The sequence below is a fragment of the Maniola jurtina genome, chromosome 19, assembly GCF_905333055.1.
Source record: "Maniola jurtina chromosome 19, ilManJurt1.1, whole genome shotgun sequence".
Classification (NCBI taxonomy): Eukaryota; Metazoa; Arthropoda; class Insecta; order Lepidoptera; family Nymphalidae; genus Maniola; species Maniola jurtina.
Genome location: NC_060047.1, coordinates 2,549,003 through 2,576,923, shown reverse-complemented (window position 1 = coordinate 2,576,923; position 27,921 = coordinate 2,549,003). Strand labels below are relative to the sequence as shown.

The window sequence follows — 27,921 nt, the reverse complement described above, 5'->3', positions numbered from 1 at the left end:
TTAGCGCACCCTCTACTTAGGTTGGTATACCTACCAACTAAATATAGTAACAGCTATTGATACGACTTTTTATGTATTAATACTAGAGATACAAGTGTAAATAAAAAATTTATAACCCTCCGACAAGTGAAGGTTACAGTAACTAGAAAAGAGCTGATAACTTGAAAACGGCTGACCCAACTTTCTTGGATTATAGCTAAGAACACACTCAATCAAGCCACCTTTCAAACAAAAACTAACTATATTAAAATCAGTTCATTAGTTTAGGAGCTACGATGCCACAGACAGATACACAGATACACACGTCAAACTTATAACACCCCTCTTTTTGGGTCGGGGGTTAAAAACACTTGTATTTACTACTTTTATTTACTGTTTGCTTAATTTAATTAATAAACAAATAGAGTACAATCGACTATCCGCTATTATTTGCGTCACAGAAAGTGCAGAGTCCGCCAAAAATCGTTGGGTCTTATTCTATCTCAAAAGTTATTCAGACAGACATCAAAACAGGGTTTACCAGTGACGGGTAACATAACGAGGCGACCTCTGCCGCCACCGCGCTGTTTTTCACATGCCCCCCTCTTCTCAGTCCCCACCCCCTCTCGCCCCTGTTTTCGTCGCATCGTCATTTGTACCAGTCAGCCCACAAATCTGTTTAAACTAAACTAACAAAACTTGTTCAGCTACAATGCTGAATTAAGTGAGAGGCCTAGTTTTGAGGTGATTTGATTAAACATGGAAGCAATTGGCTTTGTATTACAGCTGCCCATATAATGATTATACAAATACATATTTATTGCTAGTAGGTATATTAGTTTAGTGCACTTAGCGTGTTTTGCTATGCTAAAAAAGAATGTGCCTAATGCATTGTTTTAGTGGTCTAAAACTATCTTCGCATTATTGCCTTTCTGATGAAACCGGTTTGCGGCGCATCGGTTGGATGTACTGTACTGGTGGAGTACGTAAACGGTCGACGGATTTTTTTTGGGTGGATTTTTTTATTCAAATGGCGGATCTACAAATACCTGAAAGGCCGGTAATATATCAGCGGTTACTCTGGTGCTGCAAATGTCATGGGCGGCGGTAATCACTTAACATCAGGTGACCTGCCTGCTGGTATGCTCTCTACTTTAGAACCATGGTCATTGTAAAATGTATGTTTGTTTAAAATAAATGAACTTAATAAATAAATATTTTTTATTAAAAAAAATTACAGCTCTATAGTTTCTAACTACATAATATTATGACATACAGACCGACACTGATACGATGAAACTGTGAGGATCTTTTGTTTCATTATAGAGCCATAAAAATGGACACGTTTGTTGAAATATTTTTCCTCTGCGAAACAGGGGAGTAAACCTCGTCAAAAAGTTTATGCAAAACTTTTAAAAGTTATAAAATGGCAGTAGTTCGGGATTTTTAACAACATTTCAAAAAGCTAAACGATTCGTTTGGCGCGTTTTGTCACCTGTCATGGTAAGCCCGTGTTTTGATATGTCGAACTCCCAACCTATGACAGCCTCCAGGTTTTTCATATTTGACACTTCTTTTTGTGTTTTGAATGTATAGATTCATAAAGTCTTAGTTTGGATACCAAAGCGTTTGCTGAAAATTTATCTCATAATATTGCAAAATGTAGTTTTTTACGAGATGAGATTTAATAGTAAAATAGGTGAATTTTTGAAGATAGCAAACGAGGTTCATTTTACCCTTACACTCTTTCTGATCTATTAAATCATGCTATACACTGGAACATGCTATACAATTATTATGACATTTCATTTCATAAAGTCCTTACAATTAACTGAACTTACTGAACTGAATTTCTATAGGTAGGTAGGTAATACTGTTGATTTAAAAGTTTCTTATCCCATATAATTAAATGAACATGAAATAAAAATCAATACATTACCCGTAAAAAATATGTGGAGTCAAATATACTCATAATTAATTAAAATAAAACTTTTAAAATCTGAATAATGCTATATGCAAAAATCCACTCTCACTCAGCTTAATTGGTGAGTAAGAAATTTTTTTTTTTCATTTTTCACCACGTTTCAATTAAAATAATATGTTATTTTAATTAACTTATCAAGCGCTCACAGCGCTGTGGTTAAAGCGGAAATCTCTTTGTCATCAAACTCTTAGACGTTCTGAATGTGGACAGTGGATATTAGATATTAAATCGCAAAAATTAAAAAGTCAAAAAAATTAAAAAAATCTTGAGCATTGTATTTGTATGGTAAAGAGGGTAACTTTTAACGATTTTATATTTAGCGGATTAGATAGTACCTACTGGTAACCAGCAGAGTTGACTATTAGGCGGTTAAAATTATTTTATAGTTACCGTCAAACTTGACCGCCAATAAAAGGTAAAGTTGGGTGCACATTTTGCAGTGCACTGCGGAAGAGTGAACTAGAGCGAATGAGCTCTCGGTTTAATCCTGAATCAGGATTTGCCAGTGAAATGAAATGATATGAAAATGAAATGAAATGAAAATTTGAAATGAAATGAAAATTTATTTATCTTATTTAAGTACTCGTAGGTACATGTGTTTCCTGGAGTCCTGGCCCCTAAACTAGGACAGCCCGTATTTTAGGTGCCAGTGCCTTCCCATACAATTGTTTATTAAGATTGATAAAAATCTAATTTATAGAATAAACTCTAGTGTAGGTGAATCCTTGACATTTCGTTAGGACTTTCCTGACTATCGTGAACGTGCCTCCATTAATAAAGGATTTTTGTAAATTGCACCTGAGCAAAGCTGCGGTGATTCAGCTAGTTTAAATTAAATTTGAAGTAAATTTTGAATAAACTTCAAAGGAATTTCAAAATCAAAAAGCATCTGGCACCGACGACGTTTAATTCGACATAACGGCGAGGTATTGCTTTGAAATTCTTTCATTCACCGCGTAAGCGCCAGACTAAACGCCAGACGTTTTAATTGGTTTTTCAAATCCGATATCCAGGGAAATTGTGTTGCATAATTAAGACGCAGTGATGACGCGGTGAAATTTACTCTTATGGAGGCATTAATGATCAACTTACTTGAATACTTTCTAGGCTAAAGTGGTTAGGCTTGTTCTAGGCAACCTAGACTTCCTCATTGATCTGTTTTTCAGGCATGATTTTCGTCGAGGGCAAGCCTTCACAATAACAAGTGTAAATTAAAAATTTATAAAACCCCCGACAAGTGAAGGTTACAGTAACTAGAAAAGAGCTGATAACTTTCAAATGGCTGAACCGATTTTCTTGGATTATAGCTAAGAACACTCTCGATCAAGCCACCTTTCAAACGAAAAAAACTAAATAAAAATCGGTTCATTAGTTTAGGAGCTACGATGCCACAGACAGATACACAACACACACGTCCTACTTACACCACCCCCTTTTTTGGGTCGGGGGTTAAAAAACAGGCCATAAGAAGGTATTAAAGAATTAAGTGGTCAAGAAGCCCGTCACTTTCCAGGTTTTTAACTATTATTTATCCATGCAAAAAATCGCTGGCTGCATTGCGGCGTGAATGAAGGTCAAACTCACAAACAAATTTACAGTTAGGTATATAATAATAGGTTTTTTTTTTTTGTTATTTATTTGTATGCAGATATATCATTATTAAAATTCCGTCAAATTGTATAGCAGTTTGTTCGATCATGTTACATATTATATTATTACTAGGTATGTTTATTTTTTAAAAAACATGGAAGGAATGATTTATATGACGGCTCTGCAAATGCTTTTTTTACCCGACTGCGGGTTATGATTTTAGCAGTCTATGTATATGGGTGTGTGTGCTTGTATCCAGATTCTGTGTGTTCCACCGTAGCGCCTAAACTAATGGGCCAATTTTGATGAATGAGCCTATGAGGTGTCAATCGATTCGTCGTAAAGGTCCGGGTGACATAGGCTACATTTTATACGAAAAAATTGACCTAACGGATGTTACAAAAAAAAGAGTGAGGTTCTCCAAATTTTTTTTTGCTATTGTATCGAGTGTCAAATGAAAGAGGAGAAAATTCTGAGTTTATAAATATAAATGTACTACAACAAGCGACAGAAAAACAATTTTACTATAAAATTTCAGCGTTTATTGAGACGATCGCAGTCGGGGTTTAGTTTTCAACTTTATCTTGTTTAAACATTTACAGATCGCTATACATCTTGAAGCTTTTTCAGAATTAAGTAGTCATTTTATATACCCATTTCAACAAATGAATGATCTAGATTTTGATATCTAGATATGCCCGACCAACTTAACCTACACATAACCGTAACAGCCCAAGTTAAAGCCATTTATAACGCTCCAAGATTTCGCTCATTGACCCCCGAAATCTATTAAGGTCAAACTAGTAAAGTAGAACACATTAGTTAAGATAAGGTTCCCGAGATATCAACTGCCCACGATAATAATCTTAAAGCTTGGGCCTTGGACAGACAAAGCACTATGGCGATTTGAAGATTTTGCAATACCTACCAGGAATCGTATGATGCAGCGCGCCGGTTGCATCTGTGAAATCCGTTTCAGACTAGAACATTATTGCACGTATTACGCTCGTTTTAAGAGCTCGTTTTAACCTACCTAGAGAAATTCCAAGTACCTCCATCGTCCGCTGAGAGACGCATGAGGTTTCTTATGAGGCCTATAGTTAGTGACCATGTCTCGCTACGCGTTTTGTTTGCTTCAAACTTTAGTTCAGGAGAAGCGAGGTCAGAGTGTTATTAGCAAATGATATTATTACTCACTCTGACGGACAAGACAATGGCCGAAATACACACGCACGCAAGATGATCGAACATAAATAAAAATTTTGTTTTTATGATTTTTTGAGTTTGGGAATTTTACTTTTGCATCCTAAATTTTTTATTTATTTATAACTAGCTGATACCCGCGACTTGGTTTTCGTGGATATAGGTTTTTAAAAATCCCGTGGGAACTCATTGATTTTTCGGGATAAAAAGTAGCCTATGAGTTAATCCAGGATATAATCTATCACACACACACACACACACACACACACACACACACACACACACACACACAAACTTTCGTCTATATAATATTAGTGTTATATATGATTTACTGTTGTAGCTGTGACATCACCCGGGTCACAGCTGAAAACCAGCGTCCTGCATTTTATGCATGAGGCGTAGAACATCTGGCCCCAAAATCGTTAATTCGTGATGACCATGACCGCTCTGCCAAGAGTGTTATGACGAAAAACAAGAGAAATAAGGATTATTATAAAAGTTTATATTTGTTTAAGAATAGTTTCAGTTTGTTGATAATAATGAATCTACGATAGTCTATCGTCATAGATTCAGTGAACTCACCCCTTTATTAAAAGTTTACTGTTTTTCCATCCAGTGTTGTTCTAACTTTTTAGTGCCATCGCTATCGTTCACAATTCACGTCTAGACGGTCTAGACAGTTTGAAATTAAATTTTTTATACACGTTTTTATTATTTTAATGCAATTTTTTACGACACAATCGTAAATTAAAATTAAGTAAGGGGTTTTATGGATTAGAGTAAATATTTAATCTTGTAATATTTCTTAATCGTGACGCTTTTTTGTAAATATTCAGCTCATACCTTGACCTCTACCCTATACTGTGATTTAAACAATATAGTCTTAAAGTCTAAGTCTAAGTCTAGTGTTAATTGTTAGTTTTTTATTTTATAGATTTAATTTATAACAAATGTTTATGTAACTAGCAATAAGAAAACAATAAAGCCTATTTATTATTTATTTATTTAAAGGCATTTTCTTTGATAGTTGTGGAAACTAGTCCGTGAGTGACAATTATTAGGTATGTCTGCCTTTTTAGGGTTCCATATTTCAAAAGGAAAAACGGAAGCTTTATAGGTTCACTTTGTTGTCTGTTTGTCTGTCTGTCGTGTCTGTCAAGAAAACCTATAGGGTACTTCCCGTTGACCTAGAATCATGAAATTTGGTAGGTAGGTAGGTCTTAAAGCACAAGTACAGGAATAAATCTAAAAACCGTGAATTTGTGGTTACATTATTAAAAAAAATTAAAATGTGTTTAAATTTTCAAAGTAAGATAACTATAAGTAGCAAGTGGGGTATCATATGAAAGGGCTTTACCTGTACATCCTAAAACAGATTTTTATGAATTATAATTTTTGATTTATCGTACAATGTTGGAAAAAATACCCGAGTACGGAACCCTCAGTGCGTGAGTCTGGCTTGCACTTGGCCGGTTTTTTTTAAATCACTGTCGGATTATTAAATAAATAAATATAAATAGTATGTAATGCTTATTATTCTTTTAATAAATCGACAAAATGTATCTCAATTAATTTTCGTTACTTAATTTTTAGTTAGGAAAACTATTTTGTAGGAATTTTTCAGGAAAAAAATTAACTCTAAACTCTGAGGATTAGCTATCAGGTTTTTCCTATAAGTACCTACTTATCTATATTTATTTTAAAGGAAAAACTAACTGACTGATTGATGAACTGACTGACTGATATATATAACGCACAGCTCAAACTATAGCTAGGATCGGGCTGGGCATGCAGATAGCTAATATTATGACGTACACCCCCGCTAGGAAAAGATTTTTGGAAAGTCAACTCCTAAGGGGGTAAAATAGAGGTTTGAAATTTGTGTAGTCCACGAGAATGGAATCATGGACATAAGCTAGTTCGCTATATTTTATAGTGAATACGTTATATTCACTAGCAAAACAATCAAAACTCAAACACACGGGCGGGTATCCGGCCGCAAACCGCAGCGTGACTCAAATCCATAGTGTATAATTTTGTTTGCACTCCGCCTGAAATGGACTCGCAAATGGACAATTACGTTAAACGGTCCATTTCCCCGCGCCACATACTGTGACGCATGTGGTCATAATGTGCTGTATTAAAAACTTATGCATACTATCCAAACTTACATAAAAAATGCCAAAATATATTTGTCTATCTCTCTGTATATATGTATGTCTTTTACATATTCAATGTTTTACAGCTGAACCAATCTTAATGAATTTTGTCATAACAGTAGCTACTTTTTATTAAGGAAAAAAAAAGAGTTGCTATTAATTTTTCTAAAAGACCGAATCCACGAGGAAAAATTAAATAATTAAATTAAATAATTTTCATAAATGGCACTTTTTTTTTTGAAATTTTCTCCGGTTTGCTGTACTAAAATGTGTCATTATATAGACAAAATAATCAAAATTCAAACAAACGGGTGGTTATCCGGCTGCAAACCGCAGCGTGTGACTCAAATCCATAGTGTATAGTTTTGTTTGCATTTCGTTGGAAATGGACTCGCAAATGGACGATGGTTAAACGGTCTATTTCCCAGCGTCACATACCACGACGCATGTGGTCATAATGTACTGTATTAATATGCACACCTACTATCCAAACTTCTATTTATATCAAAACAGCTTACATTTATGAAATAAACTAGGCTACTTTTTATTCCGTTTAAAACAAAAAGTACCTACCCACGGATTTTTTTAAAGCCTAAATCCATGAGAAAATGGCGGGCTTCATCTAATTTTTGATTAATGCCATTTTTTTAAATTTTCTCTCTTAGGGTTAACTGTACTAAAATGTGTAAATTATAATAGGCAAAATAAAAACACACGGGTGGTTATCCGGCCGCAAACTGCAGCGTGACTCAAATCCATAGTGTATAGTTTTGTTTGCATTGTGTTGGGAATGGACTTGCAAATGGACAATTACGTTAAGCGGTCCATTTACCCGCGCCACATACTGCAACGCATCACACGCGTTCACTTTATACCTACACAGACCTTTTTAGCCGTAAAAATGTATAAAAAACCGGCCAAGTGCCAGTCAGACTCGCGCACCGAGTTAAAAAGTAGTGTAATTCGTTATGCATCACTCTTTTTCCCTCTACTGAGATGTAAGAAAAGAAAAATGTAAGGAATTACACAGACCCTCCAAAATATACACTATGCATGTTTCGCTTTGACACCGGAGCATTCTCAGGAGAGTTGGCTCTGCAAAGCACAATATCAAAAACACACACCTCAAAATTCAATATTGAATGAACTAGCATTCGTACAAAAATTTAAATTTATGCCCCTTGAGTATCTTTAGATGTTGACAACTGATTAAACACCTGAGAGTCTAATGAACAAGCATTAACGCAATTTTTTTACTAACACTGTACTCTCATGAATATAGTGCCTAAATGATTCAATTCTCTCCTCCGCATTAACAAAAGCTTCATAATATTATGTTGAAATTACACTAAAATATTATTTAAACAAAGTATATTACACTTACGAACTTTTACTATACATATTATAATTCTCGATTTTTTTATTATATGTATTATAATTGAGAGTTTTTGACCATGGTCATTTACCTTTTTATCGGGAAAAACAACATTTCAGTACGATGGTTAATCGCCGAATTAACAAGTGTAAATTAAAAATTTATAACACCCCCGACAAGTGAGGGTTACAGTAACTAGAAAAGAGCTGATAACTTTCAAACGGCTGAACCGATTTTCTTGGATTATAGCTAAGGACACTTTCGATCAAGCCACCTTTCAAACAAAAAAAAAAAAAAAAATTAAAATCAGTTCACTAGTTTAGGAGCTACGATGCCACAGACAGATACACAGATACACACGTCAAACTTATAACTCCCCTCTTTTTGGATCGGGGGTTAAAAAACAAGTTAATTAATAATGAGTACTCAAGCAAAAGTTGAAATCTGTCAATCCGTACTGGGCCAGCGTGGTAGACTATGGCCAAAGCTTTCTCATCCTGAGAAGTGACCCGCGCTCAGTACTGAGCCGGCGATGGGTTGCTGATGATGATGATAATTCTCGCAAAAATTTTAACACACAATCCCCGTGAAAGCATGATAACACGCCTTAAACCCGCGGTCCTTAATTCGGTTTGCGCCCCGCTTGTAATGGCCTCGCAAATGGACGATTATAGTAAACGGTTCATTTGCCTCGCTCCACATATTATACAAGCACAGACGCTTCACACCCATACGATACCTGCTTTTAATGTTGTAAAGTAATATATTTCTAGATTTTAATGTTTTATTTAATTATTCAGTTGGGATAATTCAGCCATGGCCTACTACTAGATACTCTATCGGCAAAGATGTGCTGCTAAACAGTTTTTTTTTTCTCTCTCGTCTGGCTTTCCAATTGATTAGCCAATGTAAAGTTTGCAGTCATTTACAAGTTAGGGAAACTATATGTATAAGTATGGTCTTCGTCCGTGCCGGCGCCCGCCGTCACACGCGCGGCGCCCCTCCAGAGTGCCTCCCAGTCAGTTGCACCAGCAATAACACAAAAACCGGTCACTTCCAACAAAAAAAAAACACTCCAAAAAGGCACAGAACGCGCGCCAGCAGACGCCAAAACAGACGAAGTCCTGCTAAACAGTTTATCATTCCGGTACGATGGTTAACTATAAACTAAAAAAAAAAGTTAATTAAATAATGAGTAGATATAAAATCCCCTAAATTAATTTGTATGGTGCTGTGGTGGTGCATATTGCTTACTTGGCGGCTGGCTTTTCCTGCATGTTTAGCAGTGGGAGGGCGGGCGGTGCGTATCGCTTGCTGCATGTTGCACCATACAGATTTGTCTGGTTTAGCGGATTATTGCAAATTAAGTTTTTGGTTCCTTGTATATCATGAACTTCTGCAAAGTAACGCCAGCAAATACAACAATAGGTACATGCACTGTGTTTATACGCATAAGGATCCTCTACCATGCCTTATGCGCCGTACAACGTGTTTCAATATGAAGGCAGCTTTACAACGGCCGGCATAGTAAAATTTTATTGAACGTCTATTAATACCACGTCTTGATCATCGTGTTACATTCTCACGCTGACAAATCGATATTACTACCAGGTTCATTCCACTTAATTGCATGGTTTTAGATTCTAAAAGTAGCTGTCTGGAGGATTTGAATGGTCTATTTCTAATACTCGATAGAATTCTTGGAATAGAACCATTCCGCCACGCCATCTTACTCCACGCATATCGAGTCTTTCAAAAAAATTTCGGGTTTCCTTGACTGTTACCTCGTATTCAAGCAAGCAAATCAAGTTTTCTTAGAAACTAGCACTACTCTATCCCACACATTTTTTTCTTAGAAAATGAGTAACTGGCGGTCCTGGGAACTAACTGAATGCAAAAGGAAAATGTGAAATATATAGGCACATATAGATTGGCGTGCCGCCAATTGATTTAGCGTTCAGGTACGATGCTGTGCAGAAACCAAAGGGGTGGGTTTAAAGAAAACTGCCATACACCTTCCAGGTGAGCCCGCTTCCATCTTAGACTGCATCATCACTTATCATCAGGTGAGATTGTAGTCAAGGGTTAACTTGTATCTGAATAAAATAAAATAAAAAAGGGTATACTGTGCCGACTTGGCAGTAGTAAACAAGTTTATAAAAAATTGCAGCAAACATATCCGTAAATCCCTTCGTCAACACAACCGTATCCACAAAGACACGTAGGGGACAAGTTTGGATCAAGCGATCTAGTAAAAGGAAGGTATCCAGTCAGACGTGGCTGATATACTGCCTTTGTGTCTTTTGTAACTCCTCCATAATCCCGCTTCAGGGTGGCGCCCGAAGTGGGACTGCAAATATAAATTCTTTTTGCAACTACCCGACCGGGTGATTCGGAAGAGATATTTCAACGTAAATATTAATGGTACTAATATAATAAATCCGAAAATGTGTCTTTTATTTGTGTGTTTGTTCATCACGATCAATCGCCAACCAACTACTGAACACAGGTCTCCTTTCAGAATGAGAAGGGCTTATAGGCTAAAGTCCGCCATCTTTCACACACCTCCACAGGAGCTCTCACGCTTGCAGGTTTCCTTACGATATCCTTTACTTTAAAAGCAAGTGACATTTAATTGCTCAAAACGCACAACGACTCTGAAAAATTAGAGACGTGTACCCGGGGTCGAACCCAAACCCTCCAACTGGAAGGTCGACATATTAACCACTGAACTATCACAAGAAAAGCCTGTCTGTCTATCTGTTCGTCCGTCCATCCGTCGTGTCTGTCAAAAAACCTATAGGGTACTTCCCGTTGACCTAGAATCATGAAATTCGGCAGGTAGGTAGGTCTTATAGCACAAGTAAAGGAAAAAAACTGAAACCCGTGAATTTTTTGTTACATCATTTAAAAAAATTATAATGTGTTTCAATTTTCAAAGTAAGATAACTATACCAAGTGGGGTATCATATGAAAGGGCTTTACTTGTACATTCTAAAACAGATTTTCATTTATTTTTAAGCATAATAGTTTTTGATTTATAGTGCAAAATGTCGGAAAAATACCCGAGTACGGAACCCTCGGTGCGCGAGTCTGACTCGCACTTGGCCGGTTTTTTACCGGGAAAATAAAGTCTGAATGAACAAACGAGAATAATTAGCCTAAGAGGACAGAGAGGGATCGCTCTGGATAAAGTTAAATGGTACTATAATCTTACCCGAGCAATAACCCGAGGTTGAACGGCAGGCTTGGAGCGGCAATAAAATTATAGAATTAAACAAACCTAAAACGTCTTTAAAACCCATTTTATAGTATCGTTTAAGTATCGGAAACGAAGAGATTTATTTAAATGGTAGAGCGGAAATTAAGAATATTGTTCTATAGAAAAAAAATTTTGATTGCATGTTTATTTTGCACTAGATGACGTCTGTGACTTCGTCTGCGTGGATATAGGTTTTCAAAAATCCCGTGGGAACCCTCTATAAAGTACTTAGCCTATTTATCTGCCTTTATCTCCTCTATAGCCTATATCTCCAGTATCTGTGGCAAAAAGACAATGTCTAAGTGGATTTAGATCCTTGAAAATTTCGGGGGAACTTCCAGGAAACTTTATTATAATACCTATTATGTCAAATCAATGAATGTAATAATAATAAGAACATAAATGTCAAAGAAATCATACTTCAATAAATGTATTAATGAAGATTGAGTTTTTAACGAAAATATAAGTAATAGCCATTCTACCCTTTAAACATCTTCGATTTTAAGTATTAAACGCACGAAAGCGATTAGCAAAGAAACTTCAGGGTACAATAAAAGACTTGACTACTGTTAAACAGCTTCGTGGAAAACTCGAAAAAGAAGTCGTTAGTGAACTTTGTGTGAACTTTTCACTCGGAGGGAAACAAATACTTCTTAGATGGCTGGGACAATAACATCCCGCCATTGTTTAGTTTCTTCTCTGACCTAATAAATTCGTTTGTGTTACGTTTTTTTTTGCAAGAACAAATCATCGTCAACGTTATCATTTTAACCTGCCCACTACTGAGTACGGATCTCCTCTAAGAATGAGAAAGGTTTAGGCCATAAAACCAGCTAGGACTTCGTCTGTGTCGGTGTTAGCTGGCGGGCGTGCTCTGCCTTTTTGGAGTGTTTTTTTTGTTAAAACTGACTGAAAAGCGCTCTAAAGGGGTGCCGTGCGTATGTCGGCGAGCGCCGGCACAGACGGGGTCCATATTTGTATAGTTTCCCTAACTTGTTACAAATAACTACAAACTTGACATTGGCTAATCTTTGTAAAGCCAGAAGAGAGAGAGAGAAAAAAAAAACAGCTAGACAGCATGGTGACCAAGTTCGGATTCACAGATTTCACACACCCTTGTAAACATGAAGGACTCTCAGGCATGCAGGTTGATTTTCGTTTATCATCGATCGAGGAAAACATCGATTTCCTTTACTGGTGATATCTAATTGCCTATTAAACCTCACATAACTCCGTAAAGTTAGAGATCCGTGCCCGGGATTGACCTGGAACCACCTGTCATAGGGTAGACATCCTCCTCCATCAATATAGGATACCGAATTCTTGATTAGTACACAATATTTACCACATTCAAGCAAAAATAATAGCTTTGTAATATTAAATTTCTTATTTAGGTAAAATTACTCTATCGATGTATTCTTCTATTGTTTATGAGTTTAGCTCAGTATGTCATATTTGTATGTTTGTCGATCCATTGGTTCCCTTAGGCACAGTGGTAAGCGCTGTGTGTGCTGTCTTATTAGTGGAAAATCATGGGTTCGATTCCCGGCAGTTTTAAATTTTATAATTTCTAAATTTCTGGTCTGGTCTGGCGGGGGGCTTCGGTCGTGGCTAGTTACCATCCTACTGCCGGAAAAGCCGTACCACCAAGCGATTTAATGTTCCAGTACGATGCCGTGTAGAAACCAAAGGAATATGGGTTTAATGAAAACTGCCATAGGTACCCTTCCCCTTCCAGGTTAGCCCGCTTCCATCATAGACTGCATCATCAATTCAATATCAAATTTAAGTCATATACCTACTCTTTCTTTTAGTTCATCATACAAACGTACCTATAGGATTTACAAAAAAAAAAACTCCGAATTTTCACATCAAAGCTATACAAAGTCAGAATTCAATCCTTTGAAACAGATCTCCAATTGACATCTGAAAATTGAAAACTTTTTATATTACAGATTTTCGCATGAACATTTTCAGATATTTTACTCATCAAATAATATTTTCAAGTCCGTTGTCCAATGAAATTATACTGATTAATTGAGACGCAGAACGGGACGAGGATTCATTGAAATCATTTCGTAAATTCTACAAAGAGTCTCATCGGAATTCGAAGAGATAATTAATGAGCTGAGTCGACTTGCGTCAGCCGCGCTTTTATTAATCTAGGTGATAATGTATAACGATATTCAATTGATGAACGTATGGCCTGGTTGCGTCGGCAAATATGAAGGGAGCCAACTTTCAATAGTTTTGTCACAGCAAAAAATACTATTACAGGCATATTGAATAACTGAGTAGGTAGTGCGGTAGTGAAGCGGTGCGATTACAACCCCGCTCCACTACCGCTACTATCATTGTTTGAGAGATGGCTTGCACCTCGGAGGCAGACACTTTTACCTTTTATTTCGGAAAATCAAAAGGTTCCCACGGTATTTTTAGAGAAACCTAAATCCACGCGGATAAAATCGAGGGTATATAATATTTTTTTTTTTTGTATGACCAAAATGTATCTTAATTTAATGTAACATATTGCATGCTTATAAGCAGAATTTGGCTGTACCTTTTTATCTTTGTAACATGTCCACTGTTTACCCAAATTCGCAATAAAGAAATTTGATTTGATTTGATTTGAAATAATACATAATTATATCACGTAATAAATAAATGTACTTACTTAGTGTAAATTTTTGAAATGAAGCATATGTATTGTTGTAAATTATTATTATAAATATTTGAGGCATCAGTGGCGTGGCTCAACCTTTGTGGATGTATTTATTAGAACAGATTATTTATTAAAAGAACAACCGCCAAGTGTCTTGCTGGTCCTTCTTTTTTAACCGACTCCAAAAAAAGAGGAGGTTCTCAATTCGTCCGAATCTTTTTTATAAAAAAATAGCGTGCAAACGAGCAGTGGAAATTTGCAGCACCAGAGGAACCGCCAATGCGTTGCCGGCTTTTCAAGAATTGACGAATGATAATTCTTCTCGGTAGGAAATTCATTCCGAACCAGTGCACAGTGGTAGATACATTTGACGATCCAAAAGTACCTGTACAAGTTTATTTTAATTAATTAATAACTAATTATTTTACTAGGCGATGCCCGCGGTTTCACCCGCGTGGATTAAGGTTTTTAAAATCCCGTGGGAAGCCTTTTTTCCAGGATAAAAAGGAGTCTATGCCCTTTCTCGGGATGCAAGCTATATGTATCGGTTGAACGGATGAGCCGTGAAAAGCTATCAGACAGACAGACAGACACACTTTCGCATCTATAATATTAGTATAGATTCTATTGTTACTATTTTGTAACAAATAATATAGATACGAGGAAGCCACACAAGGTCAAGTTTGGATCAAGCTTGGCAAACTTGTGAAAGAAAGATACTCAGTCAGACATGAGCAGATAAACTGCCTTTGTGTCCTTTGTGATTTCCCCATAATCTCGCCTCTATGCCACTATGTGGGACAAAATGCGGATTCTTTTTTGCCATTCAGCTGAATGAGCATATTACTTTTCGCGTATTATGCGGGATAGAAAACTGATGAAAATGATAAAATTACTATTTTATTTCATTCATCGTTTAACAGAAATAGATATCGTACTCCATCCTAATATGATAGATACGTAAGTGTGTCTGTTTGTCTATCTGTTACCTTTTCACAGCCCATCCACTTGATTGATTTTGCCTAAATTTGGTAGTGATATAGCTTACTTCATGGGGACATATTATGCTACAATACTTTTGTGCCGGAAAGTCCACCGGTCTCCCACGGATTTTTCACAAATTTATATTCACGTGGAAGAAGTTGAGGGCATCATACTATTTGCTACTTGCATCTTGAAAACGACAATAGGCTACTTTGTATTCCGACAAGTATAAATTAATTTATAGCACCCCCCGACAAGTGAAGGTTACCGTAACTAGAAAAGAGCTAATAACCTTCAAACGGCTGAACCGATTTTCTTGGATCATAGCTAAGAGCACTCTCGATCACGCCACATTTCAAACAAAAAAATGAAATTAAAATCGTTCCATTCGTTTAAGAGCTACGATGCCACAGACAGATACACAGATACACACGTCAAACTTATAACACCCCTCTTTTTGGGTCGGGGGTTAAAAATAGTATGAACAGTCACGATGGAGAGAACCCCTTGTAACGGGAAAAATATAACTATAATGATGTCAGTCAGTCATTGGTCAGTTGCTTTTTAAAAATCCTATTAAGTATGTCATTTTTAACGCACCAAAGTGTTCAGTAAGAAAACTTTGCGACCCAATTAAAAGCTCCATTGCTGTTAAATAGCGAACAGCTCAGCGAAAATTCCCTTTTCAAAAAGTGAAAAAAAGAGCCGTTATTTGAGTTTGAGTGGACTTTCAGTTCCGATGGGAAAAAACTTGGGTGCCCGGAGACAACAAACAGTCTGCCTTTGTTTAGTTTTCCTTAGCTAATAAATTTATTTTACCGTAATCGTAAGGTAGACGTAGAAAAAAGCTATTTAAAAAGGAGCTTTGTTTTTGAAATAATGAGCTGACTAACGCTCTTTTCGTTTCATTTTATTTATTTTAGGGTTCTTGCAGACGGACCACAGTGTAAACCAAAGGTAAATAGCTGAGTGAAATTAAACACGTAAATTGTTTGCCTAGTAACGGATGCGTACTGTAGTGAGTTTAAAAAAAACAACTGTTATAAACACAATCTTGTTAATCTTGTTAGATAATTAATTAGTACTGTATACATAGCAAATGCAAACTGATTTGGATTTGCTAATGTAAACGTGAAAAGTGATTTGGATATTGCTTGGAGCAACTCAATCAGAAGATTGAGAGAAAAGAAGGAAAGGAGAACATTTATTTCTTAAATTGTGCCACACGTCACATCTTATAACTAAGTGTGGTATACATTCTACAAAAGAATATTTTTCTAGCAAATGATTACGTTTTCGTCGTTACGTTGTTACGTTACGTCGGCTAACGTAACACTCTTCGCGTCGCACAGTCATTGTGCAGCGAGTGGCTATCACTCGTTTCTCTTTTCTCCTTTCAATATTCTTGTATCTAGCATTTTCTTCGCTCATGGAAAGTTGTGCGTTTCGCACGGCTGCAAAATTATTTGTGCTCGTGCCTTTGAGTTTCTCGCTACGCTCAGGATTGTATATTTTAACTGCTTGCTCGGAATCTAATACAAACCGTCGCGCCAAATAACAACTTTGCATCCTTGCATAACAAATATGTAACTTCTATCGACTATCAGTATCAGGCTCGTATGTAAGCACCCTAAGGCTATATTTTAAAACAAAATGTTCGCTAAAGCCACTTTAATCATGTAATGGAAGATTCGGGACCACTAATTGCCTAAAAAACTTTGACGCAAAAACGTTCTCCTTTGTTTACTCAGTGTTTTATTTCGGTGGAAGTTTCAATAGTAGTTTTGAGTTCGTATTTTACTTTTTATTCGATGGAAATTATCAACCACAAGACGATACCCGTGACTTCGTCCGAGTAGATTTAGGTTTTTAGAAAACTGTGAAAATTCTTTCATTTCCCGGAATAACAAAATGCAAGCTATCTATAAAGCTCTTGGAAAGGTCTATGTCTAGCAGTGGACGCATACAGGCTGATGGATTGGATTGGATTGGAAGCTATCTTTGTACCTTTCATCAAAAACGATTAATTAGATGGGCCATGAATAGGTAGCACATATACAGACAGACAGACACTATTGCATGTATTACATTAGCTATAGATGCAGATTAAACTAGTTATACCATCCTACTGTTAACTACATCCCGTGATTTAACGTTGCGGTGCGATGGCAATTTAGAAATCGATTAATGATCATGAACATGGCGGCGGTAATCACTTAACATCAGGTGATCCGCCTGCTCGTTTGGTCACTATTTTTATTAAAAAAAGGGTTCCATCCAACCATCGTACAAAATATAACACTTAATTTATTTTAATTGGCCATCTTGGTTATTAATTTTATATGTTGTTGTTTACAGCGGCAATAGCGGCAACACCTACACACTTTGTAAAAATTTCAACCCTCTATCTATTAAGGTTCATGAGATAGGTACAGCCGCTGATACACAGACAGACGGAAGGACAGCGGAGGCTTAGTATTAGGGTCCTTTGGCACCCTTGGTGCGAAACCCTAGAAAAAGTTTTTTGAAAATTATTTGCTACATAAATGGACATAAAATTCTCATCACATACTTATAATGGACATAAAATTGTTTATTTATCCTGTTTATAGGTAAATTCCACGTGCCATAACTTTTCTAAGGAACGAAGGCTCAACAAAAAAGTGTAATTTCCCGTGGTGTTGTAACATTGAGGAAGGAAGATGGCGGAGTGACGCTAGTTTGATATACGAGCGGCGGCTTTTGTGTGTCCTCGTTACTGGCAGTGACATCGGCTTGCTGGATATCCCACTTCTGATGTTCAAAAATACCTATTTAAATAATAGTTGTTACTAATAGACCGTAGAACTTCTTTGTCGGGAGCTTTAACTTTCGGAGTTATGTGCGTTTTAAGTAATTAAATATGACTTGCCTTGACGATGAAGGAAAACTCGTGAGGAAACCTGAATGCATAATCTTTTCAAAGGTGTGTGAACTCTACTTTACCAGCATGGTGGACTATGGTCAAGCTATTCTCATTTTGAGGGAGACCTGTGTTCAGGAATTCACCGTTAGTTAAAGGAAAATAATATGAGGAATCCTACATGCCTGAGAATTTCCATAATGTGTTGTACAAGTGGCCAGCATGGCCTACAACTATCTAACTCTTAAAGGAGAACCGTATACTCGGTACACTCAGAGGACAGCCGTACTCATACACGCCGTGTGTCATCGATGGGTTTTGATCGGTTGCGACGTGGCATTATTCCTACCTGAAACTTAAAATTCGTAGAAAGAATACTATTTTCAATTCACATTATTTTTAGTAAGTGCCTACAAACGTAAGGTAAACGACCCATCTTATCTGGAGACATCTGAGCGATCCGCTAAGCCAGAAACGTAGTCAAATTAAAAGAAAATACCTACCAATTGAGAGTTCAAAGGAAATTTTCATAACAAATGCTATCACGAACCTACTTATAACAAGCGGAGGCCGACGACAGCCGACTCAGCTCATTAATTTCTCCTCGGAACCCTAATTAAGCACTCTTTGAAGAATTCACGGAGCGATTCCATCGCGCTGAGTGCCGCCTACTGCATCTCAATAATGCAATGTAATTTAATATCTTTGAGTTTCAGAGGAAACCCCCGATGGTCTAGTTGTTAGAGTGCGCAGACCCTCACTGAGGGTTCACGGGTTCGATTCTTGTTCGGAAAAACATGTCACATTAACTCTGTAAAGAAACATTAACTCTGTAAAGAAAAGTACAGGAATATGCTCTTCAAAATAGAAATCGGAATAGCAGGATTTTTTTATGATTTTACTATGATTAGAGTTTATCTACGTGATTAATCACATAGAGAAACTGCAATCATAGTTCTCGTCAGTTCGTCTGGAATTAGGAATTAGTTAGGAATCGTTAGGAATTCAGTCGCCCGCTGTGACTGAATTCCTAAAACTGAAACCTTCTTTATTGGTTGACCTCACTGATAGTGATTGACGGTTCTTGAGTCTTGATTCCGCCTTTTGTCTGATTTTGGTGGGACCATTGATATGATAGTTCGTCAAAGTGGAAAAAAACGTACCATTCCAGGCAAACTTATGGGCACTTTTGATAAATTGTTTTTCCACAAGCGCTATTATAAGTTTGCCTACCTAGTGATAATACATACTTCGTATTATTGTACAGAATAGGTAAGACACAGCTAGTTGCTACAAGTTTTCAACAGTTTCATTATACGTTTACGAAAAACGTCAACAGCACACAATTCACCGCAATATCGAATCCATACAAACTTTAACAAAGTTCAGAACTATACTTCATCTGTCTAGGAGCTAGGTCCCTATTAAACCAATTTTTAATTAAAAACTAAAAGGTAAGGACGCGGGCGGCAGAGCGTAGAGGTATTGTACCGCCGAACAAACGCTTAGAAAATAATTGTATGCACATAATTACTTGTGCACCAGCCACCAAGCTTTGTGCGCGCGGACACCCAAGAACAAAGCGGTGGAAACGCTTAAATTCTTTGTACCTAGGGAGAAATATTCGCTGGAAGAGACCGTGTGAGGGATATAATTATACTTTCAGACTTTCTTGGAGGTTTTTGTGCACATTTTTGCTGGTAAAACGACCAGGATTACGTAATCCATACTAATATTATAAATGCGAAAGTGTGTCTGTCTGTCTGTCTGCTACCTTTTCACGGCCTAACAGTTTAATCGATTCTGGGTACAGAGTTAGCTTATATCCTGGAGATGGACATAGGCTACTTTTTATCCCGGAAAATCAAACAGTTCCCGCGGGATTCCTTAAGACCCATCCGCTTAACCGATTTGTATGAAATTTGGTAGAGGTAGCTTGCGTCCCTGTAATTGACATGGGCAACTTTTTATCCCAAAAAATCAAACAGTTCCCACGGGATCGAGACTTACTCTTTCAAGTAAGTTTAGAGTTTTCCGTGTGAGAGCTAGAATGATTTGTATTACCCGACTTTCTTGGTACACTTTTTTTTTTGGGCAAATACGGCGAGTGCGTTCTCAAAATATATGCTTTATAATGTATTATATATGTAATGTATGATTGTTTCTAGTGACGCAGCATCCGTGTAGAGTCGGGGAAACGCAGGTGTTTTGTTATTCATTCTTTTAATGGCGTTACATGCCCCGATTCGCGCGTCAAATGAATAGAACTCCTACCTGCTTCACATGCATGCAAGTATGCATGTGAATATACATGCACCCATATAAATACTTGTTAAATATAACATAGTAGTACCTACTAGCGACCCACACCGGCTACGCACGGGTGCTTGAAATATAGCCTAACAGGTGATGCCCGCAACTTCGTCCGCGTGGATTTCGATTTTTTAGGGTTCCGTACCTCAAAAGGAAAACGGAACCCTTATAGGTCACTTTGTTGTCTGTCTGTCTATCTGTCTGTCCGTCTGTCCGTCCGTCGTGTCTGTCAAGAAAACCTATAGGGTATTTCCCGTTGACCTAGAATCATGAAATTTGGTAGGTAGGTAGGTCTTATAGCACAAGTAAAGGAATAAATCTGAAAACTGTGAATTTGTACTTACATCACAGAAAAACAAAATAAAATGTGTTTTAATTTTCAAAGTAAGATAACTATACCAAGTGGGGTATCATATGAAAGGGCTTTATTTGTACATTCTAAAACTGATTTATTTTTTATTCTTAAGCATTACAGTTTTTGATTTATCGTGTAAATGTCGGAAAAATACCCGAGTACAGAACCCTCGGTGCGCGAGTCTGACTCGCAATTGGCCGGTTTTTTAACTCTTAAGAGGAACTCTTTAATTTGCCGGGATACAAAGTAGCCTACATCTATCCCCGGAATGCAAGCTATCATATGCAAGCTATTGTACTAAACATAAACCTAACATGTATCTTTGTTGTACCTATTCTTTTTTTTATTTATTAATTTAAAGACATACAAAAAAACCTTATACAATATATCTCGCCAAACTGCGTCGCAGTTTGCTGGCGAGTTAGCGCTCAATACTTTTATCCTAAGCCTAATCTCTAATGTTAAATACCTATCCTACCTACCTCCCTCCCTCCCAGATCACCCCTAGTACCCCTTTAAGAGAGTATGGTAGAGATCTCTTACTTGCTTCCCCGTCCACTTCTTTTTTCTTAAAGAAAAAATATCTATGGTATATGTTATTGACTTCAAAGATGTGTAAGTACTCGTATTTCTATTAAAATAGTTGTCTTACTAAAAACTGTCCCATATTTCTCCAGTAAATTGTACACGTAGAAACCAATTCCCATTCCCTCAGTACGCCTGTTCACCTCTTTGTTGGTCGGTACAAGTATGTAGTGCTTACGAGTGACTCGAACGAGTAGTCTCCGGGGAGAGTGTTCTATTCGAAATCGAAGGCATTGAAATATCGGTGTGCATTACAAAGAAGTATAGGTTACGCCAAACTTCTTGTACGGTAAGTGATCTTAATAATATACCTATCTATGTAGGTACCTAGTTGTTAATCGCTTTTATTTTGAACCGTTTGATAGTTAAAGTTTAAAAAAACTGGTTAAATAAAAGACAACTAGGTACAACACAGTCAAGGTTAGGTTCCGTAGGCAAACCAGTAGTTTTTTTCTGTGAAAAAAACTCTGTGAAAATCTATTTAACGAGTTATTATTCACTTTTCATGTTTTCAGAAGGTCAGGGTATTTTTTCAAAACTATACTACGGTTCTTAATCATTAAATGAATCTAACACTGCACTGATTTAGTTTAGAATGCCCTGATTAAAGAGGATACTGAAACTTGAAATGCAAATCACATCGAGAAAAATATAATGAAGATGTCAGAATCCGTTATAAATGGATGTTTAAAAACGGATTGGAGCCATGATATTTTAGGAGGGCGATGTCATCAAATCTGAAATGAAATACGCTTCAAAAAGACAAATAACGCTTTTAGGTGCACTTATTGAGGCATTTATCTTTGCAATAAAGCAATCCTGAGAATTTCACGCCAATAAAATGTCGGATTATATAGTGAGTGTCAGCGGAATTCAGCAAACTTTTCATACCTCCTTTATGTTGATCGCACATTAGAATCACGCTGCGCCGCACGCTGTTAGACAGTTGTTCCCAATTTTCCAAAGAAATGCAAAGGTTGCCTTACGCTGGAGCTACAACATGAACAACATGCGACAATGCATGCTGTTTTCTATTTTTATTGTGAGATAAGATTGCACTTGAAGATAATGATGCTAATAAAAAGTCAATCAATCAATCAATCAGCCTGTTTGCGTCCACTGCTGGACATAAGCCTCCCAAGAGCGTACCACCACGCACGATCCTCCGCCTTCCTCGTCCACCCACTTCCCGATATTTTCTTAAGATCGTCAATCCAGCGGGTTGGAGGTCGTCCCATACTGCGCTTGCTGATACGCGGTCTCCACTCCAGAACACGTCTGCCCCAGCGGCCATCAGTTCTGCTTCAGACGTAATAAAAAATAATGATGAGTATTGATACCTGTTCACTCTTGTTTTGAAGTTATTTAGGTTATATATGGCAAGAAATACGGACATCGGAAGGGCATTCCACACATCGTTCGTATCAGACACGTTGAAAAAAATAGCCTCCGTTGAGCTTAGATAGCTCAACGGTTGAGGAGCGGACTGAATTCCGAAAGGTCGGCGGTTCAAACCCCACCCGTTTCACTATTGTCGTACCCACTCCTGGCACAAGCTTTACGCTTAATCGGAGGGGAAAGGGGAGCATTAGTCATGATTAGTATAGCTAATATTCTTAAAAAAAAAAAATTAGCGGCCTTAAGCAGCATGCAATAGTCAATTTTCATGCCGACACAATATCGTGCAGTAGAATTACGGTATGATAGTTTACTTTTTAATTGAGGCCCTGTCGTCATCGGCAGGATCAACTCTTCGCCCACTCAGTACTAAGCACTGGTCTCCTTGCGGATTGTCAGACGACCACACTCTCAGGCATGCAGGAAAAAGCTCTTGCGGTAAGAGCGGATCGTAGGTAATGTGTGAACAGCTAATATATTCGAAATGTAAAAGAACCATCAAAATCTTTTATGAGCGAACGAGCGACGAGTGATATTCTGAACACGTACATTTTTATATTCACCGTGGCTTTAGTTCGAGGCTTCGTTTGAAGGGTTTCACTTGTTCTGTAATATAATCTTAATACTAACTCGTATCAAATATACTTACTTACCTATTATCAAATCACGTCAGTCTGTCTTTCTGTCTGTCATATCAATTTTATCCAGAAACTAAGGCCTCATTTAAATGAGAGCTTTTTAACGGCCGTTAAAAAAGCGTCCAAATAGAACAAATATGTATTCCCAAGTATCTGTTCACACGTAAAAAGCGTTGACGTGTGAAAATATACTTGGAAACGCTTTTTTAACAGGGCTCTCTCCGTCACTTACTCCATACAATCGTAGTCCCAATTTCATTTGAATATTAGGCAACCAAAGTCCATGAAATTTTCTAGAAACTAATATCTGTGCCTGTGGTGTTTTAGATTTTTCTAAAAATATGTAATGTGTAAGTATGTGAATTTTTAAGACCGCGTAACTTTGAAACTGAATATTTTAACGGAAATCTGGAAAACCACAGGCATAGATATTAGTTTCTAGAATATGTCTGCATTTCATGGACTTTGGTTGCTTAATATTCAAATGAAATTGGAATTACGTTTGTATGGAGCGAGTGACGGAGAAACCCCTCTTAAAAAGCTCTTGTGTAAATGAGGCCTTAATGAGTTGATGAAGGTTTGGTGATGATTGTGATGACGATAATGATCAACTTTCTGTAACTACATAGTTGTTTAAAAAAAAAATTCAGTTCCATTGCCGCGTCACTTACCGCATTTCTAGAACTCGTGGGTTGGCCGTAAGTAAAGTCAGTAACCGAAACACGTCATTACTACATCTCAAGGTCTGTCGGTGTCGGTCCCAAAGTCTTTGTGAACGCACAAAGGGCCGCCTCATATATCACACTGACGTCACTTCAACGTCTTCTATTCCTGGCGTAACAGGCTCGGTAAAAACCGTCTTTTTGTTAAGCATTTACTGTGGTAAAAACGTGACGGCAAAATTCATTATCACATACGAACCTCTACTATCTACTCATGTGCCTCTACATCTCTACAGTTTTTACTAGCTGATGCATGCCACTTCATCCGCGTAGATTTAAGTTTTTTTTACAAATATAAGAGAACTTTGTATACAGCGTGACATTTCCCGCAGTGAAATGATTCCTGTAACACTTTGGCTCCGTTGATATCAGCGCCAGTCGAATGCCTTACCAGTTGAGAACATTGCTATTCAAGCACCCTATCATCGAATAATAAGAATGTAAGTAGGTAGGTATATTGATTTTGACGTATGATCCTTTAAAAATCTAAAATCGTAGGAATCAGCTGGTCGCATGTAAAGTCGTTCGTTTTGTCCCATGTTGGACGCCATTCCGAATTGGGATTATCGACGAGTCACAAATGACACCAATGCAGTTTATTAGGGCACGTCCTACTCGATATCTTTCTTTTTTGTTGATAGTGTGTTTTCGTCCTAAAGTCGCGAGATACAGCTGGTCGCACGTAAAAAGATTCGTTTTGTCCCTCGTCCGACGCCATTCCACACTGGGATTATCGACGAGTCACAAAGGACACAAAGGCAGTTTATCAGTGCACGTCCGATTCGATATCTTTCTTTTGCAGTTTACTCAGTTTGATCACGAGGCTGGTGCTGAAAAGCATTTTTAAGGTTAAGGGGATCTTAAGTTCCATATTCTTTGTTTTACGGCTGATTCCTTACTTATATGTACATACGAAATGGTGTTTTATATTGTAGTTAACGGTACACGCCACGATTAATTTGGTATTTTAACTGCCGATATTTCGACTCAGTTGCATGAGTCGTGGACATAACGAGTCGGGACGTTATTCTTGGTATGTACCCGTTATCCACAATATAGAAATAATCTTGAAATTGTGTTTGTCTGTCTGCTATCTTTCAACAAATCTTCGAAATCACACTCAACGGACGTTTGACTCCGACACCGGAGCATTCTCAGAAGATGTAGACTCCACTAATGATGAAGTTTGTAATTTCTTGATTTCATAATAAATCATAGAAATCAAAGTTTAACGATTACATAGTTTGGACAAGTCGGTCAGCTGTCGTTGCGTCTAGTTAGCGATGTAGGTCAGCGCGAGTTAACTTACGGAATCATTTGAATTTGAACGAACTGTGAACGAACTAGGTCACGATTCCATTAAAGTATCAAAACTTTTCCGTACACTCGCCTCAGATTGTGGTTAACTAAAACATTGTTACCTGCTAAATTTCAATATTGTAGATCAACGGGAAATACCCTGTAGGTTTTAATTCTCCCGAATTGACAGACAGATCGACAAACAGACAGATAACGATGTGATTCTATAAGGGTTCATTTTTCTTTTGACGTACGGAACCTTCAAAATTACACAGTTCTTCATAACAAATCACAGAAATCAAAGCTTAACGATTATATAGTTTGGACAAGTCGGTCAGCTGTCGTTGCGTCTAGTTAGCGATGTAGGTCAGCGCGGGTTAACTTACGGAATCATTCGAATTTGAACGAACTGTGAACGAACTAGGTCACGATTCCATTAAAGTATCAAAACTTTGCCGTACACTCGCCTCAGATTGAGGTTAACTAAAACATCGTTACCTGCTAAATTTTAATATTGTAGATCAACGGGAAGTACCCTGTAGGTTTTAAATCTCCGGAATTGACAGACAGATCGACAAACAGACAGACAACGATGTGATTCTATAAGGGTTCATTTTTCTTTTGACGTATGGAACCTTCAAAATTACACAGTTCTTCATAACAAATCACAGAAATCAAAGCTTAACGATTACATAGTTTGGACAAGTCGGTCAGCTGTCGTTGCGTCTAGTTAGCGATGTAGGTCAGCGCGAGTTAACTTACGGAATCATTCGAATTTGAACGAGCCGTGAACGAACTAGGTCACGATTCCATTAAAGTATCAAAACTTTGCCTTACACTCGCCTTAGATTGAGGTTAACTAAAACATTGTTACCTGCTTTTCAATACTCTCTAGATCAACGTAAAGTACCCTATAGGTTTTAATTCTCCCGAATTGACAGACAGATCGACAAACAGACAGACAACGATGTGATTCTATAAGGGTTCATTTTTTTTAACGTACGGAACCTTCAAAATTACACAGGTCTTCATAATAAATCACAGAAATCAAAGCTTAACGATTACATAGTTTGGACAAGTCGGTCAGCTGTCGTTGCGTCTAGTTAGTGATGTAGGTCAGCGCGGGTTAACTTACGGAATCATTCGAATTTGAACGAACTGTGAACGAACTAGGTCACGATTACATTAAAGTATCGAAACTTTTCCGTTATTCCGTACAGTTTCCTCAGATTGACGTAAACTATTCAAAGAAGTGTGGTGATAGCCTAGTGCTTAAGACGTTGATCCCGGGTATGTAACCTTAAACTTTCGGAGACCTTAAACCGCAAGAACACAAGAACAAAGTGTCTTTCAGTGAAAACTTACTGTAAACTAAGATAAGTTAATGGGCCGATTCTTAGATATAAGTACTGTTATAAGTTTAGGTTAACATAAAATTGCTTATTAGCTCTACTCGTAGGCTAGATCGCAATGTTAGTAAAGTACTGTCGTCAACACTTTATGATTTAAAAAAAAGTGCGTTTTAAGCAATTAAATACCACTTGCTTTAACGGTGAAGTAAAGGAAAACATCGTGAGAAAACCCGCATGCGTAACAGTTCTCTATAAGGTACCTACACAAAGGTGTGGGAAGTCTGTCAATCCGCATTTGGTCAGCGTGGCAGACTATGGCCTACGATAAAAGTGATCATATAAGGGTCCCTTTTTTCCTTTTGAGGTACGGAACCCTAAAAGCGAACATTACGTGAAAAGGCAGATATTTCGAAATTACAGACAGACATTTCAATTTCATTTATTTGCTTGTATAGATTATGACAACTCAGAATGTGTAATGTGACTGTAATTATGGATGTAAATAAAGTGTATTATCCTGTTTACATTGTTTGTAGCGTTTGTAGCAATGATATTGACAATTAGGGATACAAATAACATATTTTAAGTACATAATAATAGAAGGAGTATAATTGTTTAGAATTTTACAGTAAAATGCTTTATTATGAATAAAAGTGTTTCGTCTGTTATTTTCTGAAAGTGTCATTATCATGTAAGGTTATTTTTAAAAATTGATTTGAGTTGTCAAAAATAATATAAAATTATTAAATGCAGGTAGTTTGATAAAATCGATATTTGGCTCATTCGATGTCAAACAATCTGTTGCTAGGAGGCCAACAAGATTGAATTTGCATAAATGCGGGTGTTTCGAAGGTTTTAGTTTAGTCTCCTTCTGAGATTCGGAGCGATATCGCATATTTTCGGTATTTGGATTTTGAACTGGATAATTAGATGTTGTGATAGCAATCACGCTCTAATTAAATTATTTATTTTGGCATTAGTTTGTTCATGACATCTTCTAAAAAGCTGACTGCCCGACTGACTGACTGACTGACTGACTGACTCGCTTCTATACTCAATCAATCAACAACGCTCGAAACACGAACCCCAGCCTGATAACTCACGACCTACGCCTAGATGGCAGCACGGGTAGCCTAATTGGAATACAAGGAGAAAACAC

The 27,921-nt window shown here is 37.3% G+C and overlaps 1 protein-coding gene across 1 annotated transcript in view; it reads left to right on the top strand.

Annotated features, from left to right (window-relative positions):
• LOC123875014 (synaptogenesis protein syg-2-like) overlaps nucleotides 1-27,921 on the top strand; it is a 234,867-nt gene that overhangs the window by 32,974 nt on the left and 173,972 nt on the right. The window lies entirely within an intron of this gene.